Below are 20,162 nucleotides of genomic sequence, written 5' to 3' on the forward strand. Positions count from 1 at the left end.
TAATTCTCAACAGACTAGGCATCAAATTAATATACCTCAAAATAATAATACCCTCATATGACAAACCCAAAGCCAACATTATACCAAATGGGCACAAGCTGGAAGCATTCCCTTCAAGGATACAAAATAAGGATGTCCTCTCTCACCACTCCTATTCAACACAGAGCTGGAAGTCCTAGCCAGAGCAATCAGGCAAGGGAAAGGAATAAAAGGTATCCAAATAAGAAATGAAGTCAAACTTTCTCTTCACTATCAATTTGATTCTACACCTAGAAAGCCCTAAAGACTCTCTCAAAATGCTACTAGATTTGATAAACAATTTTAGCAAGGTTTCAGGATATAAAATCAATATACAAAAATCAATAACATTTCTATACACCAATAATGCCCAGATTGAGAGTCCCATTTATAGTAGCCACAAAGAAAATGAAATACTGGGTAGGAGCTTTCGCTTGTGCCTGTAATCCCAGCACTTTGGGAGGTCAAGGTGGGTGGATCACCTGAGGTCAGGAGTTCAAGATTAGCCTGGCCAACATGGTGAAACCTAGTCTTCAGTAAAAATACAAAAAAGTTACCCATGTGTGGTGGTGGGTGCCTATAATCCCAGCTAATCAGGAGGGTGAGGCAGTAGAATTTCTTGAACCTGGGAGGTGGAGGTTGCAGTGAGCCAAGATCACACCACTGCATTCCAGCCTGGGCAACAGAGTGAGACTCCTCACTCTCAAACAAAAAAGGAAAGAAAAGAAAAAAAAAAATGAAATACCTAGAAATACCTAACTAAGGGGGTGAGAAATATCAAAAAAATATTTTGTGTGTGCGTGTGAAGGTGCCATGTAATATATTGTATTCCAAACTCAATAAATTAAGCTTTAGTAGCTCCTAAAATTAGCCCTTTATACTTCTGGGGCTCATACGTTTCTCTTAATATTTTGTGCTTGTTTCTCATTTAAAATCTATTTCTCCAAGTTTTTCTGGCCCTAGTTGTTGGTTTTCATGTTATAGAGTTGATAACATCAATAATAATTCTTATAATTATTATTATGTTGAGATGGAGTCTTGCTTTTGTCCCCCAGGCTGGAGTCCAGGGGTGCAATCTCAGCTCACTACAACCTCCACCTACTGGGTTCCAGCGATTCTTCTGCTTCAGCCTCCCGATTAGCTGGGACCACAGGCATGTGCCACCATGCCTGGCTAATTTTTAAATATTTTTAGTAGAGATGGGGTTTCACCATATTGGCCAGGCTGGTCTTGAACTCTTGACCTTGTGGTGTCCCCGCCTCAGCCTCCCAAAGTGTTGCACTTACTGATCTTTATCTAGCATTTAAAATGTGTCAGTGTTCTTAGCATTACAATTTTAAAATTATTCAGTGTTCACCACTTCTTAGAGTTAAGGAATATCCTATTTTAAAACAAGAACAAATCTCAGTCATAGCTGCTCCAGGACTTGTGCTCAGAATGTTGAAACTCACTGCCATGGTCATTGTTGTAGAAAGTACTGCCTTCTGTTTCTGTATTTATATTCACTATCACTAAGTTTTCGTCTCATACTCAGAACTTTACTATTTTTTAGCACAATAAATAATACATTATAATTCTGATTCAGGGAAAAACTCAAAAGAAATGTAAATGCAATATGTTGGTTACTTTTGGTGCTTGGCTTGAATATGCAGAGTTGATTTAAAAATACACATTTCAGATGATTTTTGCTAAATAACACAACCCAATTTTGATGTTATGTGTGGGTAAAAGTTGTTGGAGAAACCACCTTCTTACTGTGTTACATGTTTAAATATTATTTTTTCTTAGCATGTATGAACTCTTTTACAAAATTTAATTCATAAATAATTTATATCATTATTCCTTTTGATACTTAAATTGCTCTCAATATAGCCAATGAGAGCTGCTTCGAGCTGGTTTCTGCACTCTTTTGCCATTTCCTTGTCAGCTTGTAAGGACTTCTCTACTTTCTGGCACCATATATAAGGGACGTAAGGGAGAGGAGAAAATTCCTCAATTCTAAGGAATAATAAGAAAATGCAAAATGAGTGATTTATATAGAAAGACATAGTTTTTACAATGACTAAAGCAGTCATTGAACCTCTCAAACATCATCAATCATTGGCTGAAAAACAGAAAACAGGATATTCACAACTTAAGTGATAAAACATCACCCATGATAGGTCAGATGTAATTATTGAACACTGACATGATGCAGTGACAAGAAGATATATATGTTAATACATCAACCGTAAATCAACAAAAATGTAATACATATATTGAGTTATATTAATATCAACAAGTTTTATACAGGTATAGCTAAATAACATCATTTATGCAGTATATAAAACTGTTAGATGAGCTTGAGCAATGTATTTGTACATGAATATATTAATGTTTCCATATCTATATAACATTCCAAAACAGTAATTAAACATTAAGTCATACATACCTTTCTGGAACACTGAAGAAATTGTAACAAATTTGTTGTTATCTGGCAAACTCATTAGTATGATAAATTTATATAATCACTTGCGTGTTTTATTATTTTGCAAATAAACCACTGAATCTCCTACTTTTTAACTCATAAAGACCTGTTAAAATAGTGGCTTCTATCCTGTAAGTGTATTGCTCTCTTTTCGTTTTTCAAAAGCATCATCTAAAAGCCTACCTCTGCCTTTCCTGCAGTCTCATCTCAAGTTAGACCATGCCCACTTTTGAACTGTCAGAGCAGCAATACTTTATGTTTCATACTTGATCTTTTTAACTTGTTTTATTTCTCTGTGTCTGCGCACATGCAAAATAATATAGCATTATGTTTGAGGAAAGCACATAAAAAGTCTTAAACTGAATTACATTTCCCAAAGTGCCTTTTCCATATCCTTGCTCTTAGGAAGTTCTCAATATTTGTGGAAGGGCACTGACATCTTCATCATTATTGTTAATCATTGTTAATAGCAGTAGTGGCGTTGTAAAGCAAGGACATTCTTTTTTGGTTCTGATGAACACCTATACTTCAGAAACACACACACATTGTCTGTCTTTTTCTTTCAGAAAAATATGCACAAGCTTATAAGTGTATTTTATTAGAAGCACTTGCAATCTTATCTGGAACTCAGAAATGCTCCCCAGAATTACTTTCATGTTTCATGAGTTTATTTGTGCTTATTGTCAAGCTTTTTCTATTTACTTTAGCTCCTGACCTCCCATATTCCTCGTCACTCACAGAAAATAACGTCACCTCCCAACTCCACCATGGGAACAGCTGGCAGGGGGTCCTCAGTTCCTGATAAATGCCTGGCAGTCTTACTGGCATCTACTAAATACATTCCCTTTTGTTCATCTCATCTGATTACAGTGGAGCACATATCTGTGTTTGGTCTAAATTTCTCCCAGCTTTTCTCTGAATCATATCACCTCTTGGAAGCCCTATTTAATCTATTAATGTTATGTTTTCCTCCAAGAGAAATCTTTATACTATTTCTCTCACTCCACATTTATTCCAGCTGTTATAAACATCTTTACAAAATCCTCTTTAAACCTAAAATTAAAAACATTGTTGATCTCATATTCCCCTCCAGTCATAGCCCTATCATTGTGTGCTAACCAAATTTTTGAAATGACTTCATATGTGCATGTGTCTGTATACGTGTGTCTTAAGAATTTGAAATAGAAATGGCAGTGCTGTTCGTCACCATCTCCTTTGATCCTCTCTTAACGTCTTGTGGATTAAGTCATCTGGTGAGACTCCACTGGATCTTCTCTTAAAACTTCCCACACAGCTCAAAAGCCTTCATCCTTGCTGTGTCCCATAGGATCCTTTCTAGGTACTTATGCCCATTCTTCCTTTTGTCTAGACTACTTTCCCGTGCATTTTCAAAAGGAAGACAAAGTCCCTTGCATTTTCTCATCCTCTTGTCTGGTTAGTTGCTAACAATTTTTCAAGTAGATAGGATGTCTCTTCTTGGATATCTTCCTTGAAATTCCAAAGTGTGTTGCATTTCCACATGTGCTGTCATGCCAGTGATTAGATCGTATAATAATTGTCTATTTATTTGTCTGTATTTCCCTCTATCGTATGATTTATGAAACCAAGCGCCCTGTGTATTTTTTTAACCATGTACTTTCAAAATCTTGCAGGAGCCCTGTCAGATGAAAGTTATCCACTAATCACTGATTAAATGAAATCTTAGCTATTGGCCTTCTTGCAATAGGCTATTAAGTGTAGTATATTTCTATGTCTGTGTGTGTGTGTGTGTGTCCTCAATCTATTCCTTGTGCTATGAAGGTTAAGAATATTTACAAAAGTATCCTCAGACATCAGCTTTTCATGAATATTTTGATTACATTATTGCCTTTTTCCATTTTGGTATTAAAAATTCTAAATGTCATGAGTATTTAAAGGCATATTTACTCAGCACATTGTAGAAAATGATAGAAAGCCCCTGTCCTGTTTGTGCTAGATTTTGGTCTTTATTTTTATTAAAAGCTTCAGTGAATAGCTTTGGCTTTAAAAAATGTTTTTATACAGCATTCATGTAGGGTATTAACTGATTAATCCTTCTTCTGGAAGATTATGAAACTCTCAAATCTGAACAGAATTCAACAAATCCAGATTAATAGCATTTAAGCATTGGAAAGGTGGTTTCTCTTGGGAGCTTAGGCAATTATTTTAAACTCTGTACCCAAGTAGCTAGAGCCATTAAGAAGTGTCCTGCCTTTTAAATTCTTTGAGCCCAAAAAGGTGACTGACAGCTTTGCCTGTTTTTCATTACCTTCATCAGAAGTTTGTATTAACAGACTCAAAGGAAATTGGAATTTAGTCTATGTGCTAAGTATTTTGAAATACACTTAGCTACCATCTTAGTCCATTTGGATGGTTGTAACAAAATAACATCAACTGGGTAGTTTATGTACAACAGAAATGTGTTTCTCATAGTGCTGGAGGCTGAGATGTCCAGGACTGGTGTCTGATGAGGGCCTGCTTCCCAGTTCATAGATGGCACCTTAGCTGTGTCCTCGCCATGGTGGAAGGGTTGAGGGGTCTCTCGCAGGCCTCTCCTGTAAGGGCACGAAGCCTAATCACGAAGACTCTGCCCTCTTTATCTCATAGCCTCCCCCAGGCCTCTCCTCCCACCAGCATCACTATGGGGATTAGGATTTCCACACACCAGTCTTGGGAGAACACAAAAATTCAACCGTAGTAGTTCCTCCCTCTCCCTTCAGAGGGCATCCTTAGGAGTGCCTTCATCAGCCCTTAGCATTTGGAGATGAACAGCAACGTCTGTTATATTGCTGTTTATTGTTGTCTTCTCCTGCCCCTCTTCCATATCCTTTTGCCTTAGCAATTATTTTTGTGTGTAAAACACTAGTTTTGCCATTAAACTAACTGAAACATTAAGTTAACTCATTTCTGAGTAAGACACTCGAGAGAGAAATCCACAGAGCACTTCCAGTTCTATCTGCTACAAGACTATTTCATTGTCTTTTGTCTTGTGTGTGTTTGTGTGTATCTGTGTGTAAATATGTGTGCATGTGTGTCTATGTATACACATATGTATGTATAAGCATGTTCGTTTGTGTATGTGTGTGTCTGTGCAAACGTGTGTGTGTGTATGTTAATCTCAAGTGTGTCCTCTTAGATTTTATAGCACTGTGTCTGTCTTGTCAGGCTAATGCTTAGCATCATCCCATTGACACCAAGTAAACTGTAATCGTTGTAATTACTGCTGCTTTTATTTGGAAATGGTATTTGCTATAGACTTTTGTCAATATTTTGTAACTTAAATTGCTCCCTCCTGTGTTTCCAGCATTCTGATCTCTGAACCTGACAGCACAAAGATCTGGACCATCTAAAGATTTGACAATTTTTAAAGTGCACAGTTTACCCTGGGCTTTAAACATAATTGTAAATTGTAGCACACTTAATGAGTATAATAACCTAACAGCATGAGTGTTCTTTTCATAAACATGTCTGCATAATGATAGACTCACTTCTGAAAAGAAATCATCTAATCAATGTGATTTTCAGTTATTTGTCATATACCCTGATGTGGGATTGACATCCTGATGTGGGATTTTCTAAAAACCTTTCTTGGCAAAAGCTTGTCTCGGGAGATTGTAAACAATGGAGTGGGTATATGTGTTTTTCTGTTTAAATTTCAGCTATTAGGTCCACTTTCCTCTTCTTTAAGTGGAGGCCTATTCCCAGTATTCTTTATGTCTTCAGCTTCAGATATACTGAAAATTTGGTGACAGCAGTTTGATCTTTTTTTAATTGGACTTTATACTAGATTAAGAGGACAGGAAGCTAATAAACAATGACATTTTTATTTCGCCACCTTCAGTGTAGAACAGACATGTTCAGTGAAGATTTTTGCCCTGGGAAATTAATGAGGGAAAATAATCTATAAAATATTGTGTTGACATCATCTATAAAATTCTGTAGCTAAAACACTGGATATTTTGTATTTGTCAATAAAATGTTTGCAATTTGAACTACTTGTGAAGAAGCCAGTCTTAATTATGAACAATGTAAACTACAGAATGTATTTAAAGATCTAGAATATTATTACACAAAATTAATCAGGGCACTTCAAATTAGTCTAGGAAAGTATTGGCCATTGAAATGCTTGGAGGATCTGTTTCCAAGAACAACAACAACAACAACAAAAAATGCCTCTATTTTTAAATTTCAGATCACACTTTTCAAAGTAAATGTTCTTTAAATGTAATCCAGATTAACTTTTATTTAAAATTATGTATCCTCCTACATCTTTACATATTGTAATTGGTCATTGAATACTAATAAACAAAAGAAGTTAGATTCAGTTTAGTTTCATGTTCTTCATGTCTAAAATTTGTTGAACTCAGTAACTGGGGGAAAGTTTGCACATACATACACAACTGGAAAGCAGTTCACTAACTTTCTTGTATGGCATGTTTGATTTCTATCCAGAATTGAAGGAACTTTAGTTTTCTTAGAATATAAAATAACAGAAATCAGATACTGATAAATTTCTATTTTCATTTACATAAGAAAATATAAAATTCTTTTTGTATTTTTGTAAAAGCTATATAAAATAAAATTTCTAATAAAATTTTATTGTCTTAAAATTTTTAAAGGTATAGTTGCTACTTTAAACATTTATAGTTGATAAATAAAAATTATATATATGGTATATAACATGATGCTTTATACATTGTGAAATAGTTAAACTTACTAAACTATCACCTCACATACTCACCATTTTTTGTTGTGAGAACATCTAAGATCTACTCTCTTATCATTTTCTAAGTATACATTATTATTAACTATAGTTACCATGCTGTATAGTAGATTTCGTGAACTTATTCATCCAGTCTAGCTGATACTTTTGAACCCTTTGACAAACATTACTCTATTCCTCCACCCCTCCCTCCAGCCCTTGGCAGCCACCAGCCTACATTATGCATTTATGACTTTGACTTCGTAGATTTCATATGTGAGTGAGCATTTGTCCTTCTGTGCCTGCCTTATTTCACTTAGCATAATGTTTTCCAGATTCATTCATGTTGTCAGAAATGTCAGGATTTCTTTCCTTTTTTAAGGCTCAATAATATTCCACTGTACATCTATACTGCATTTTCAGTATCCATTCTTTCATTGATGAACACAAAGATTGATTTTATATCTTCGCTTTTCTCAGTAATGCTGCAATGCACATGGGAGGTCAGCGTTCTCTCTGAGATAGCATTCTTATTTCCTCTGAACATGTATCTAGAAATGGGATTGCTGGATCTTATTGTAGTTCTAGTTTTAATTTTTTGAAGTTAAATTTAATTTTACTACAACATTTTACATATGTTTTGTCTTTGAAAAAGTTTTCAAAAGCAAAAAAGAAAGCTGTATGAGATCATAAGGGAAAATGTCTAACTTATTCAGTGATCAGTTAACGATGTATGTGATGTAATCTGAACAATCCCAATGACTCAGGAAAAAAAAAAAGAAATGGTGAGAGAGAGGAAAGGAGGGAGGGAAGGAGGAAAGAAGAAAGGAAAAAAGGAAGGGCGGGCCTTTCTATGTCATAATGAAATATTCTTTTCTAGTGAATGATCCAAGTTACTTTTATGTTGATACTGTGAAAAATAGTAATCTTCTTTCATTTTTTACACCTTTCTTCTTTTCTTAAATAGGAAGGAGAAAAGACCATGAAGGCATTCAGTGCCTAGGAAGTAATAAATAAGTAGCAATGTCAAAGAGATCATGACTAATTGTAACCTTAGTAAACTTTTTGGTAAGGATCAATTTTGTCTGCATAATATGACACAGGCAAAATATTAGCCACTGCCTTATTTAATAATGTTACAAAGTAAAGAGTAGGGTAAGATTAAGAAGTAACTGAATAAGTGATGAAAACACACCATATTCTATTATAGCTTCCTAAAGAGAAGGGGTCATGTGGCAAACACAATAATTCCTGGAGTTATTGACAATTATATAAGATCATAGATCATTTTTAAATGACAAAGATGAATGGGATAAAAAACAAGTGCTTACTGTAACACAAATAAAAAATTTGATAGTGAACTAAATAAGAATTTATTTTGAATCAGAAATATGAGGCAATTTATTTTGAATTTAATTTTGAATCGGGAATATAGCCCTGTGCTGCAGGAAATATAATACATGAAAATATGTGTGGCTTTATATTTATGTGAAACATAGTTTATGTTGTTCATTTCATAATTATCTAAGGAAATACAATTTGCTTTCCTCATCTATATTTGACTAATTTATATTTGGCTCATAATGTTGCAAAAATAATTTAATCCTTTTTTAATTAAAATCATCCAGGTATTATCCAATCACTTGATGTCTCATCTCTTGTGTAATGAAAAACACTGGTGCTTTTTAGTAAACCTGTCCTTCTATGTTCCAGCAGATAGTCAAACACTTACTGTTACCATAATTACCTGAGAGTTTGTATAAATTTGCAGTTTCCTGTATCATTTATTATTATGAAGTACACATTAGCTGTTAGTCTTGCTATCTACAATTATTATTATTGTTGTGATATCTGTATTAGAAGTGACAGATAACACAGTTTCCAAAGGGACTTGAAGGAGTTATGATAGCTCCTGAATTGTATTGTAAATAATAACATGGAGACACAGCTTGCAGTTTTGAAAAGTACTATGCTATGCAATAGGCAGTGATTTAATTTTGATGTCATGTTATTTTCAAATGAAATGTAAAGTTCCCTTGTTTCTTACTGTATTTCTTATTAATTCATCATTTATCCTCCTTAGGTGATTATCATGGTTCATGTATCATTCTTTGGCTTATATAATATACATAGCTGGCATTGTATACGGTGGCAATTTGATAATCTCATTATAATGGAATTACTTTCTTTGCATACTATAAAGGAGGTTTCTGTATTTCAGGAAGCAAATTATGAATACTTATTTAACAAATGGAAACATGTCACTGAGCAGATTCTCTCATTAAATTCTGCTACACTTAGAATTTGAAACACTTGGAATTAGCCCAATTACCTTAATTTGATCATTACACATTATATGCTTGTATCAAAATGTCATATGTGCCCCATAAATATGTGCAACTATTATGTACCCGTATAAATTGAAAATAAAATTCAGTTAAGCTCAATGCATTAATAAAACACACTATAAATTCAACTGCCTAGTATACACCAGGTCCTCTGTGAGGTAATCGGTAGTGTCTGTATCCTTCATGAGTGTATGGCTTGATATATAGATTTCCCACAGAGTCTATCAGTTTATCTGTGCTCTATTTTCTAAGATCTGAGAAGCAGGGATGTGGCTAGATAGAGAAATAGAAGCTGAAAGATCTTAAAAATATTTCATATCTCATGTGATATACAATTAGATGTAGGGCAATAGATTTCAAACTTAGGTGTGGTAATAGTCATAGATTTGAACAATTTATTGCGACTGCATGCAAGATGGACTAGAGCAGATAGAATTTAGAATGTAAAGAGACTAACTTTAATACTACTAGAGACATATAGCTCTGGATAAAAATGGAGATTTTTAAAAATAAAAGCAAAGGAGGAACCTATGATACACTTCAGAGTAAGCTGCGCCAGGATTTTAGGACCGCTTAAATATTTGGGACAAAGGATATATGTGAGGAATTACTTTTGAAAATGATATCCTAATGATAGGTTCAGGGAGAAGATGAAGATGATATTATTTAAAGATAAAAGCAAAGGAAGAACCTATGACACACTTCAGAGTAAGCTGCACCAGGATTTTATGACCACTTAGGTATTTGGGACAAAGGATGTGTATGAGGAATTACTTTTGAAAATGATATCCTCTCTGTCTGATAGGTCAGGGGAGAAGATGAAGATGATGTTATCGAAGGAACCGCAGGTTTGTGTAGGAAGTGAATGAGTTTGATATTGCTGATAGTGACTTCAAAGCAACATAAGGAGGAAGAGTGACATGGAATGGCAACCAGCAGTTGTGGGGCAAGAGCTCAAGGAGTCAGAACTAGCAATACAGATTTTTAAATCTTTAGTGTGTGCCGAGTACTGATAATTACAAAAGTAGGATATTTTACCTTATTCGATTTATTACTAGTAATAGATTTATGCAAGTTTAAATACGAACGCTTTTTATTCTCACCCTTTACTTAAATAATAAACTATATCAAATGCAAGTCATTTTAATTTTGTGTTTACTGTGCAGGATAGGGAAAGAGAATTTAAAAATTTAGAGATGGTAATTATGGTTTTTTTTGGTTTTTATTTGAAAATACATATAATCTGTAACCTTCACTGGGGATTATATGTCGCCATGAAGGTGGCGCCGCCGACGGCCCAAGAGAGAATGACGTCATCTACGCGCGCATCATCCGCCGGAAGTTGCTCTTTACGTCACTAACATGGTGCCCGGCATGCTTCTCTCGCGGCTGGTGCTGCTCGCCTGCTTCCTGCCGGGGCAGGCGTCATCGCCAGAGCCTGGGCGCTGGCACCCAGATCCGCTGCTGTTGGGATGCCGTGAACTCTGTGGCCATCGGCAGGTTGGGACGGGGAACCAGCGGCGGGTGGAGCGCGGCAGAGGCGCCCCCTCTGTCTCCCGTGCCACTGGCTCCTTCAGCTGCCTTGTTGAGGACTGTTTGAGCTGACCCTTCCCCAGAAAGTGTCCCACTGGGTGCGCATGGGAAATGCCCTTGACAACATCTGCTTCTGTGCCCCTCTCGTGCTCTTCAGCGTGGGCTCCAGCCTCCTCTCCTCCCGGTCTACTTGAACCAAGCGTCAGATCTCCCCTACCTGCTGGGTTTCCAGCCTTAGTGCGTACCGACTTCAAGTTCAACTTCTCACCCATCACCAGGGGGAGATGATTCTGAAAAAACAGGCTGCTGCCACCACAGCATTATGATCCTTTCCCCTGCTGATCAACCTGTATTTTGTGAACTTCACAAGAGGAATGGTGTGTTCCCATTCCTTGGCGTGTGTAGGTCTGGCCCTAGTCCAGGGGTCAGCAGGAGGGAAAACGGCTCAAGCAGGCTCTTAGGTGCCAGTGTTCCACAAAGTGAGGACTGACCTTCATTCAGCCTTGCTGACCTCCCAGCTTTCCTCAGGCCCAGCCGCATTTGGCTCTGGAAGCTGGGAGCTTCCGAGCTATCTTTGTTCATCTCATAGCCATGCAGGAGACCCCTTTGTAGGACCCGCACATCGGGAGGCAGGAGCCAGGAAACTCTCTCCTTCCCCAGCCTGGCCCTACTGGAGTGAGTGGAAACCAAACACCCTCAGTGCCAGTGGCCCTCAGGCCCACAGGTTTAGAGCTGAGAATGCCCTGCCCCTCCCTCAGTCATTTCTAGGTTTTGTTGGCCCAGCACTACCCATCCCACCCCCGTGAGACTCGTTGCAGCTCCCACCCCACCCTGCCTCTTTCTTCCCCACCCTGGAGACTCTCTTTGCCTAGAATCCAGGACTCTGAGAGAAAGCAATAACATGGGACATGAATGGTGGGAAAATATATACATATATATATATATATATATATATAATCTTCTCCAGAAAATTGTGTGGAAAAGATGCTGGTAAACGAATAGAGAACAAAGTGTAAGAAATTTTCATTCCTTCAACATGTGGTTGTTGACTTTGACTCAGGTGGTGGAGATAAAGCAGTCAGGTTCTGTTAAAAGTTTTCATTTCAGAGAAGGGGGCTGAAAGTAAATACTTAGCACGTAAACAAAAAATTGTTGAAGATAAATACCGTGGAAAGATTTTTTAAAATATGATGCAGTAGAGATGAAGGGCAGCTCTTGTCTGAGGAGGCTGTCTCCTGTCTCCAGGTGAGGAGCCACCGGTGGATCAGGGAAATGCATTCGAGGTTAGGGAAAGACTTGGTGCACTTGAGGAACAGAAATGAAGCAAATATGGTGGGTAGAGTTGAATAACATGTTTGGAAAGGTCAATGGGAGACAACTGAGTAGGACCATGGCATGTTGCCTGGTTTTTATCTGCAATTCTCTGAGAAGACACTGGACAGTTTTAAGCAGGGATTTGTCCTTTTTTGATTTATGAAGGTTTTCTTTTCTTTCTTTCTTTCTTTTCTTTTTCTTTTTTTTTTTTTTTTTAGAACACTCTGGCTACTGTGTTATAAGTGGATGGGGGATTGCAGGAAGAAGGGAGAAAAAGATCAGGGAGACGATTTAAGATGCTCTGGTGATATTGCAGTTGAAAGAGATGTCTAATCAATAAATATTGAATGAGCGAGTGAGTGAGTTGCCTTTTGCTACAGGAAAATTGTCATTTGCTCTGTTCTAATAGAGAATTGTTCTTGGTTGAGCCTGAAGTATAAAGAAACTTTCAAATCACCTGATACAATTTGCCACTACAGTGATGAATTCTGTTTTGCCCTATTTTTTTTTTATTTCAAATCTCAAGCACTCTGGTTTCTTATCCCCTACCCCAGTACTTACTTTACAGTGTTGGTTATGGAATAATTATAAGTAGTATTGTTACTGTTCTAGTTTACATTTATTTCCTCAGCAGAGACTGTGGTCAGTGCTTTACATGCATTATTTCATATGATTTTCCCAAATAACCCTTTAGTTAGGTAACATAAATATAAATATCCCTATTTTACTTATGAGAAAACTGAAGTATAACCTCGCCTAGGAAACAGATCCTTAGATTCTTATTTAGGAAAAGCCAGAAAACTGCTTAGAGTACCTGTTTCACTTGAGGTTAAAGAGATATAATAGAAACAGGTGGATCTACCAAAGTATTTCTGACCAGTTTCTGAGTGTGAGTGCTTGGGCCAGGTAAGGTTACTGTGCACACAATGAGGTTCCCTTCTTCCTTGTGCTGTACCACTCTCACGAGTGTCTTCATAATGTGAATACCCTCGGGGACCTGCAGACCTTAGAAGAAAGGTGGCACATCATATTCTTGCCTTTGGGTCTCAGATTTCTGTGCTAAGTTCACTACCTGGGCTCTCCTGGATTGCATGGGCCTTGGAATTGTTTTCTGTTCATTGTTGCAATAAAGAGAAGGTGGCTTCCTCCTGCTCCCAGGTCTCTGGGCCGCTCATCCCTAGTGCTTGTTGATGCTCCCAGAAAAGAAGTTCTCTAGCCATTAATAGAATCTTTTTTTTTTTTTTAGCCTTTTTCCCCAATCCTTAATCAGGAGAATTGAAAACACATACATGCAAGCACATACACATATGCATACATACATATACACATAAACACACACAGACACACACACACAGGATCTCATTATTTCTTTAAAGAAACATTTATTTTTCTTTTCATCTGTCCTCAGCCACAAAGTCTGATCTAGAGGAAGACAAGTTACTCAATTCAAAAGCTTCTTTGTAAGAAAGAATTTCAAACATAGATCATTCATATCGTATTGTTGTATGTTCTGTACTTATCCATGTTGAAAAATCTCATTCTATTTGAAACCTCTTCAAAGACAGTTGCTGGCATTTGCTTCTCTTGTTTCACAGCAGTGCTAATATGTAAGTTAGAGAGAAAACATATTTTATGTTTACCTCATATGGTAAAATAAAATGTAGCAAGTATCAACTTGGTTGGGAAAAAAATAATATTTTTTAACTTTAGCTAATATAACCCTGTTATATTAGATATAAAAATAATAAAAATAAAAAAATATAAAAAATAATATTTTTTAACTTTAATATAACCCTCCTTTCCAAAGATGAGAGAGAAGTTTATACTTGCTGATTAATTATAAATATGCTTGCCAAGTAAAATATAGGAAATACTATTAAATTTGAATTTCAGGTAAACAATGAGTAATTTTTGAAAATATGTCCAGTGAATAATGTTTTTAAATATTGAAAAATGTAAACATTATTTGTTAAATATAGCAACCCTAACTTTTAGATAATTTTAAGTGAAAATTGAAATATCCAAAAGATGTTAAAAGGTCCCATCCATTTATCAAATCACAATGGTGACATCATGCTCCCTCAAGTTTCCCGAGTAGCTAGACTGATTCCTGTCATAGTTGAGGCCTGGTGGTCCATGTTAACTCAGACTCGCCTGAGTTCTTGCAGCCATTGAAGATCCCTACATGTCAGCTGTATTTTCTCTCTGGAGTCTGTCTTGCATCCAGCACTGTGAGTCTCCGCCCTGGGGCCAACTAGACTCTCACCATAGTGGCTTGCTGGCAGGACAAGCCCATGTCTTTACTATGGCATATCCAGGGATTTTTGAATCCCATCCATGTTACAATGTTGCTGAGGGAAAAAAGACTAAAGACTACTGTTTCATGTTCTTTCTCAACCAAAATAATCTATGCAATGATTTTAAATGGCTTTGACCACATATCTAGCTATGGAATCCACTGGAGGGAAGCTGTCTCTTAGAATTACAAATAGAAGCAGGATACGTACCTCCTGTGCTGCCCCTCTTGCTTTTACCTTCCTATCCACCCTATCCGGTTTTTTTCTATCACAGCCCTACTGGAAGTGCACACCTTTCCCCCATGCACCCAGGCTTTTAAGACCCAGTGAAAGTTCAAGTAAGTCAGCTTTCAGACTCAGTCACCCCTTTATTTCCTTCTGTCAAAGCCAAAAATCATGGAAAGAAGCTCCATTAAAATAGAATTTTTAGGAAATGAAAATATATTCCAAAATAATTTTTTAAAATCCTTCATGTGTTAATATAACTTTCATTATGATGAGTGTGTCCTTCCTTGGTATGAGTGGGGGTGTCTTTCTATTTCTTAACGCTCCTTTTCTTTCTCTCTTTCTCCATCTCCCTTCCATTCTTCCTTTCTCTCTTTCATGTTTTTATTTCTTTCTTGAAATCATGTGTGAACAATTATAAAAGCAACGTGGCCCCTAAATGTTGGAGAACGGAAAACCTTTGAAAGATTGAGCAGCCTTGATTCTGAATTTTCAGTTATAAGGCAAACTCTCACCTGCTTTATTCTAATATAAATAAGAATTGTTAATTTTAATTGTTCATTTTAGACTCATTAGAAAATACATACTTAGATCTTTAAACTAAAAATTTTATGTATAGGCAATTTGAATTTAACTTTTGCTATGGTTTGTATATGGTTTAATGTATTCCAAAGGCCCATTCATTGGAAAATGTATTGAAACTTTTTATAATGCCATTTTTCGATTTTCAACCAACTTGAATACCACTGCCTGGGGAACTGCCAGTGCCTTCTTTGGCAAGAAAATCTTTGGCCATAGGATAACTAAAATAGTTCGAAAGGTTTCCAAATGCAAAATTTGACAATCAGTGTATTCAGAGGTAGGACAATTCTTGTCAAAACAAAAACGAATTCAGTTTTGTAATTCTTGTTAACAAATGGAAATAATCCCTTTAGAAATGCCACAGCCTGCGATTTTAATTATAGCAAAAACTTGCACTAAATTAAACAGTGTAACAGAATGTAATGCTTTATTTAACAACAGTGTATCCATTCTAGATATTTTAAAATTATTCATATTAAAAATTTATGTTTTTATATCACAAAAGTATAAAACCTGAACCAAATAGTTATTTTACTTCTGAGTTCCAGAAGGGTACATTTTGCATTTCACTTTAATGTATCAAGAAAAAGAACTCAGTAAATCACTCCTGAAGAAATAATGTAGGTAATAAATAGCAATTGTGTATTTCAGGATTTTAATCAACTTTAGCATAACAGAATAAGCATTTGTATAACATATTTCACCATATTGGAAAAAAGAAAACGTGGTTAAGTAGAGGAGAATACTGGAATCTTACTTTCACAGGGTAAAGTTGGCAAAACAAAAGTATTGATCTTATGAGGAGTAAGTAGTTTCCAAGGGCATGCAGTAAAACTGAGCATTAGGATTGGACCTAGTGGAAATGCAGTAACATTAATTACAAATTCCCACTTAGTATTTAGAAATTTTTCCTTAATGAGACTGCAAAAAAATCAAGTAATTTGACATTAGAAGTATGAAACAAAGAAAAAAGGAACAAATTATCACAGAATTAGCAAATAATTTAATATTTAGAGAGAGAAATTCAGCATTTTCTGTGCTGCTAAACATTGCAGAACATACTTTCCTATGTGGATTCTCATTTAAATGGTCCCGCCTTTACCTGGAATTGTATTTCTGGAAATAAGAAAGCTTTTTTCTTACTGCCATCATGCTAAGCTATATATCTGCTTGAAAATTCATTGTCCACTTTAGATATATCAGCTCATCTAGTAAATATGCAATAGCTATTCCTGCTTGCTTTTACTAGAAAAAAATATTCTATTAGACACAAGTTAACTTCCCAGTTTTACTAAATACTCGTTAAACAATATGAGCTACTTGTTATACCTATCTAACATTTATTTTTTATTTTTTTTTATTGTTTAACTTTTGTTTTAGATTCAAGGGGTACGTGTGTAAGTTTGTTACCTCAATATACGGTGTGATGCTGAGGTTTGGGGTATGATTGATCCCATCACCCAAGTAGTAAGCATAGTACCCAATCATTTCCCAATCCATGCTGCTCTCTTGCCCACCCCTCCCACCTCCAGTAGTCCACAGTGTCTTTTGTTGCCATCTTTATATCCATGAGGCCTGGGGGTGGCAGAGGTTCCACTTATAAGTGAGAACATGGCGGTATTTGTTTTTCTGTTTCTGCGTTAATTTACTTGCTGCCCAACATTTTAAATGCAAGTCTTCGCAGGCAGTTTTTTTTTTTTTTCCTGTGTGTGTGAGTTTATGATCTATTATTTTTTTCCCTGGGATATAAGAATGGGTTTTGTTTTCTGGATATATGGATATATGTGAATTTTTTTTTCTATGTGAAGAATGTATATAAGAGTAAAACGTTTTCCGTCTGTTTGTGTCTTCCCTTGTTTCCTTGAGCAGTGGTTTGGAGTACTCCTTGAAGAGGTCCTTCACGCCCCTTGTTATTTGTATTCCTAGGTATTTTATTCTCTTTGTAGCAATTGTGAATGGGAGTTCAGTCATGATTTGGCTCTCTGCTTGTTATTGGTGTATAGGAATGCTTGTGACTTTTGCACATTGATTTTGTATCCTGAAACTTTGCTGAAGTTGCTTATCATCTTAAGGTGATTTGGGGCTTAGACGATGGGTTCTTCTAAGTATACAATCCTGTAGTCTGCAAATAGAGACAATTTGACTTCCTCTTTCCTAATTGAATGCCCTTTATTTCTTTTTCTTGCCTGATTGCCCTGGCCAGAACTTCCAACACTATGTTGAATAGGAGTGGTAAGAGAGGGCACCCTTGTCTTGTGCCAGTTTTCAAGCTCATGGTTAGTAAGAATCAATATCATGAAAATGGCCCTACAGCCCAAAGTAATTTATAGATTCAATGCTATCCCCATCAAGCCACCATTGACCTTCTTCACAGAACTGGAAAAAAACCACTTTAAACTTCATAAGAAACCAAAAAACAGCCCGCATAGCCAAGACAATCCTAAGCAAAAAGAATAAAGGTGGAGGAATCATGCTACCTGACTTCAAACTATACTACAAGGATACAGTAATCAAAACAGCATGGTACTGGTACCAAAACAGACATATAGACCAATGAAACAGAACAGAGGCCTCGGAAGCAATGCCACACATCTACAACCATCTGATCTTTGACAAACCTGACAAAAACAAGCAATGGGGGAAGGATTCCCTTTTTAATAAATGGTGTTGGGAAAACTGGCTAGCCATGTGCAGACAGCTGAAACTGAACCCATTCCTTACATCTTATACAAAAATTAACTTCAAATGGATTAAAGATTTAAACATAAGACTTAACACCATAAAAACCCTAGAAGAAAACATAGACCATACCATTCAGGACATAGGCATAGGAAACGTACTCGTGACTAAAACACCAAAAGCAATAGCAACAAAAGCCAAAATAGACAAATTGGATCTAATTAAACTAAAGAGCTTCTGCACAGCAAAAGAAACTACCATTAGAATGAACCAGCAACCAACAGAGTGAGAAAAATTTTTTGCAATCTACCCATCTGACAAAGGGCTACTATCCAGAATCTACAAAGAACTTAAAAACATTTAAAAGAAAAAAACAACCTCATCAAAAAGTGGACAAAGAATATGAACAGACACTTTTGAAAAGATGACATATGAAAAAATGGTCATCACTGGTCATTAGAGAAATGCAAATCAAAACCACATTGAGATACCATCTCTCACCAGTTAGAATGGTGATCATTAAAAAATCTGGAGACTACAGATGCTGGAGAAGATATGGAGAAATTGGAACACTTTTACACGATTGGTGGGAGTGTAAATTAGGGTTCAGCCATTGTGGAAGATAGTGTGGTGATTCTTCAAGGATCTAGAAATAGAAATTCCATTTGACCCAGCAATCCCATTACTGGATATATACCCAAAGGATTATAAATTGTTCTGTTATAAAGAAATATGCACACATTTGTTCATTGTGGCACTGTTTACAATAGCAAAGACATGGAACCAACCCAAATTCCCATCAATGATAGACTGGATAAGGAAAATGTGGCACATGTACACCATGGAATATTATGCAGCCGTAAAAAAAGGATGAGTTTGTGTCCTTTACAGGGACATGGATGAATCTGGAAACCATTATTCTTAGCAAACTGACACAAGAACAGAAAAACCAAACACATGTTCTAACACATAAGTGGGTGTTGAACCATGAGAACACATGGACATAGGGAGAGGAACATCACACACTGGGACCTGTTGGGGTGTGGGAGAGCTAGGGGAGGGATAGTAGGGGGTGGGGGTATTGGGGAGGGATAACATTAGGAGAAATACATAGTGTAGATGATGAGGGGGAATGGATGCAGCAAACCACCATGGCATGTGTATACCTATGTGACAATCCTGCATGATCTGCGCATGTACTTTTTTATAATTGTACTTTAAGTTCTCTGTGCAGAACTTAAAGTACAATTATAAAAAAATAAAACATTTTCTAGATATTCTTAAACTTTTTGTCTTATATTAAATATAAGTACCTGAGAACTCAGGAGTTTTGTTTTTTTCTCAAGAGCAGAAGAGAAATCAGAGGGATTCTTGGAAGGCATGCATAATCATCACTTCATCAGTCAGGGTTCCGGGAGGAAATAGACAGTACTCTTAGTAGGGGAATGAGAGAAGCCTTACTCTGGGCAAGGCAGTTAATACAAATTTAGGGAAACCAACAAGAGGAGAAGGCAGGAGGTGGCCTCTGCCATGCCCAGACTACAGGAGGAGAGAAGGGATTGGTAACCCTCATTGGAATTGACCTTGAGAAAGGGGCCACCAGTCAGGAATCGGCCTTGAGAAGAGGTAGCAGGGAGCAGGTAGCAGGGATGACTGAAGCCTGCAGGGAGGGAGTGAGGGAATAAGCACCCCTCATCCTTGGTTCCTCCCATTTCTTGCTGGAGCTTTCCTTTGTTAGAACCCATCTGGAAGCATGGAATGTTCTCATGCAGTCCATGAAGACCAGCCTCCAGGACAGCAGGACAGAGAACAATGAGACTGAAGGAATCTAGAGAGGCCAGTGGAACTTGCCTTCCCATGGTCACGTACACAGTAAAAGATTACTAAAGGATTACTTGGATTAGTCAGATGATAGATATATGCTTTACCTGAAGTCTTAATTATGTGAGTGCCAGGCACAGCCCCAGCATTGAATTTAT

General features: G+C 36.7%; 1 protein-coding gene across 1 annotated transcript in view; it reads left to right on the forward strand.

Annotated features, from left to right (window-relative positions):
* DOK6 (docking protein 6) overlaps positions 1-20,162 on the forward strand; it is a 459,594-nt gene that overhangs the window by 47,133 nt on the left and 392,299 nt on the right. The gene's annotated exons all lie outside the window — the stretch shown is intronic.

This window comes from Sapajus apella, unplaced genomic scaffold (assembly GCF_009761245.1).
Source record: "Sapajus apella isolate SASKATOON/1434 unplaced genomic scaffold, GSC_monkey_1.0 scaffold30, whole genome shotgun sequence".
In the NCBI taxonomy this organism is placed as follows: Eukaryota; Metazoa; Chordata; class Mammalia; order Primates; family Cebidae; genus Sapajus; species Sapajus apella.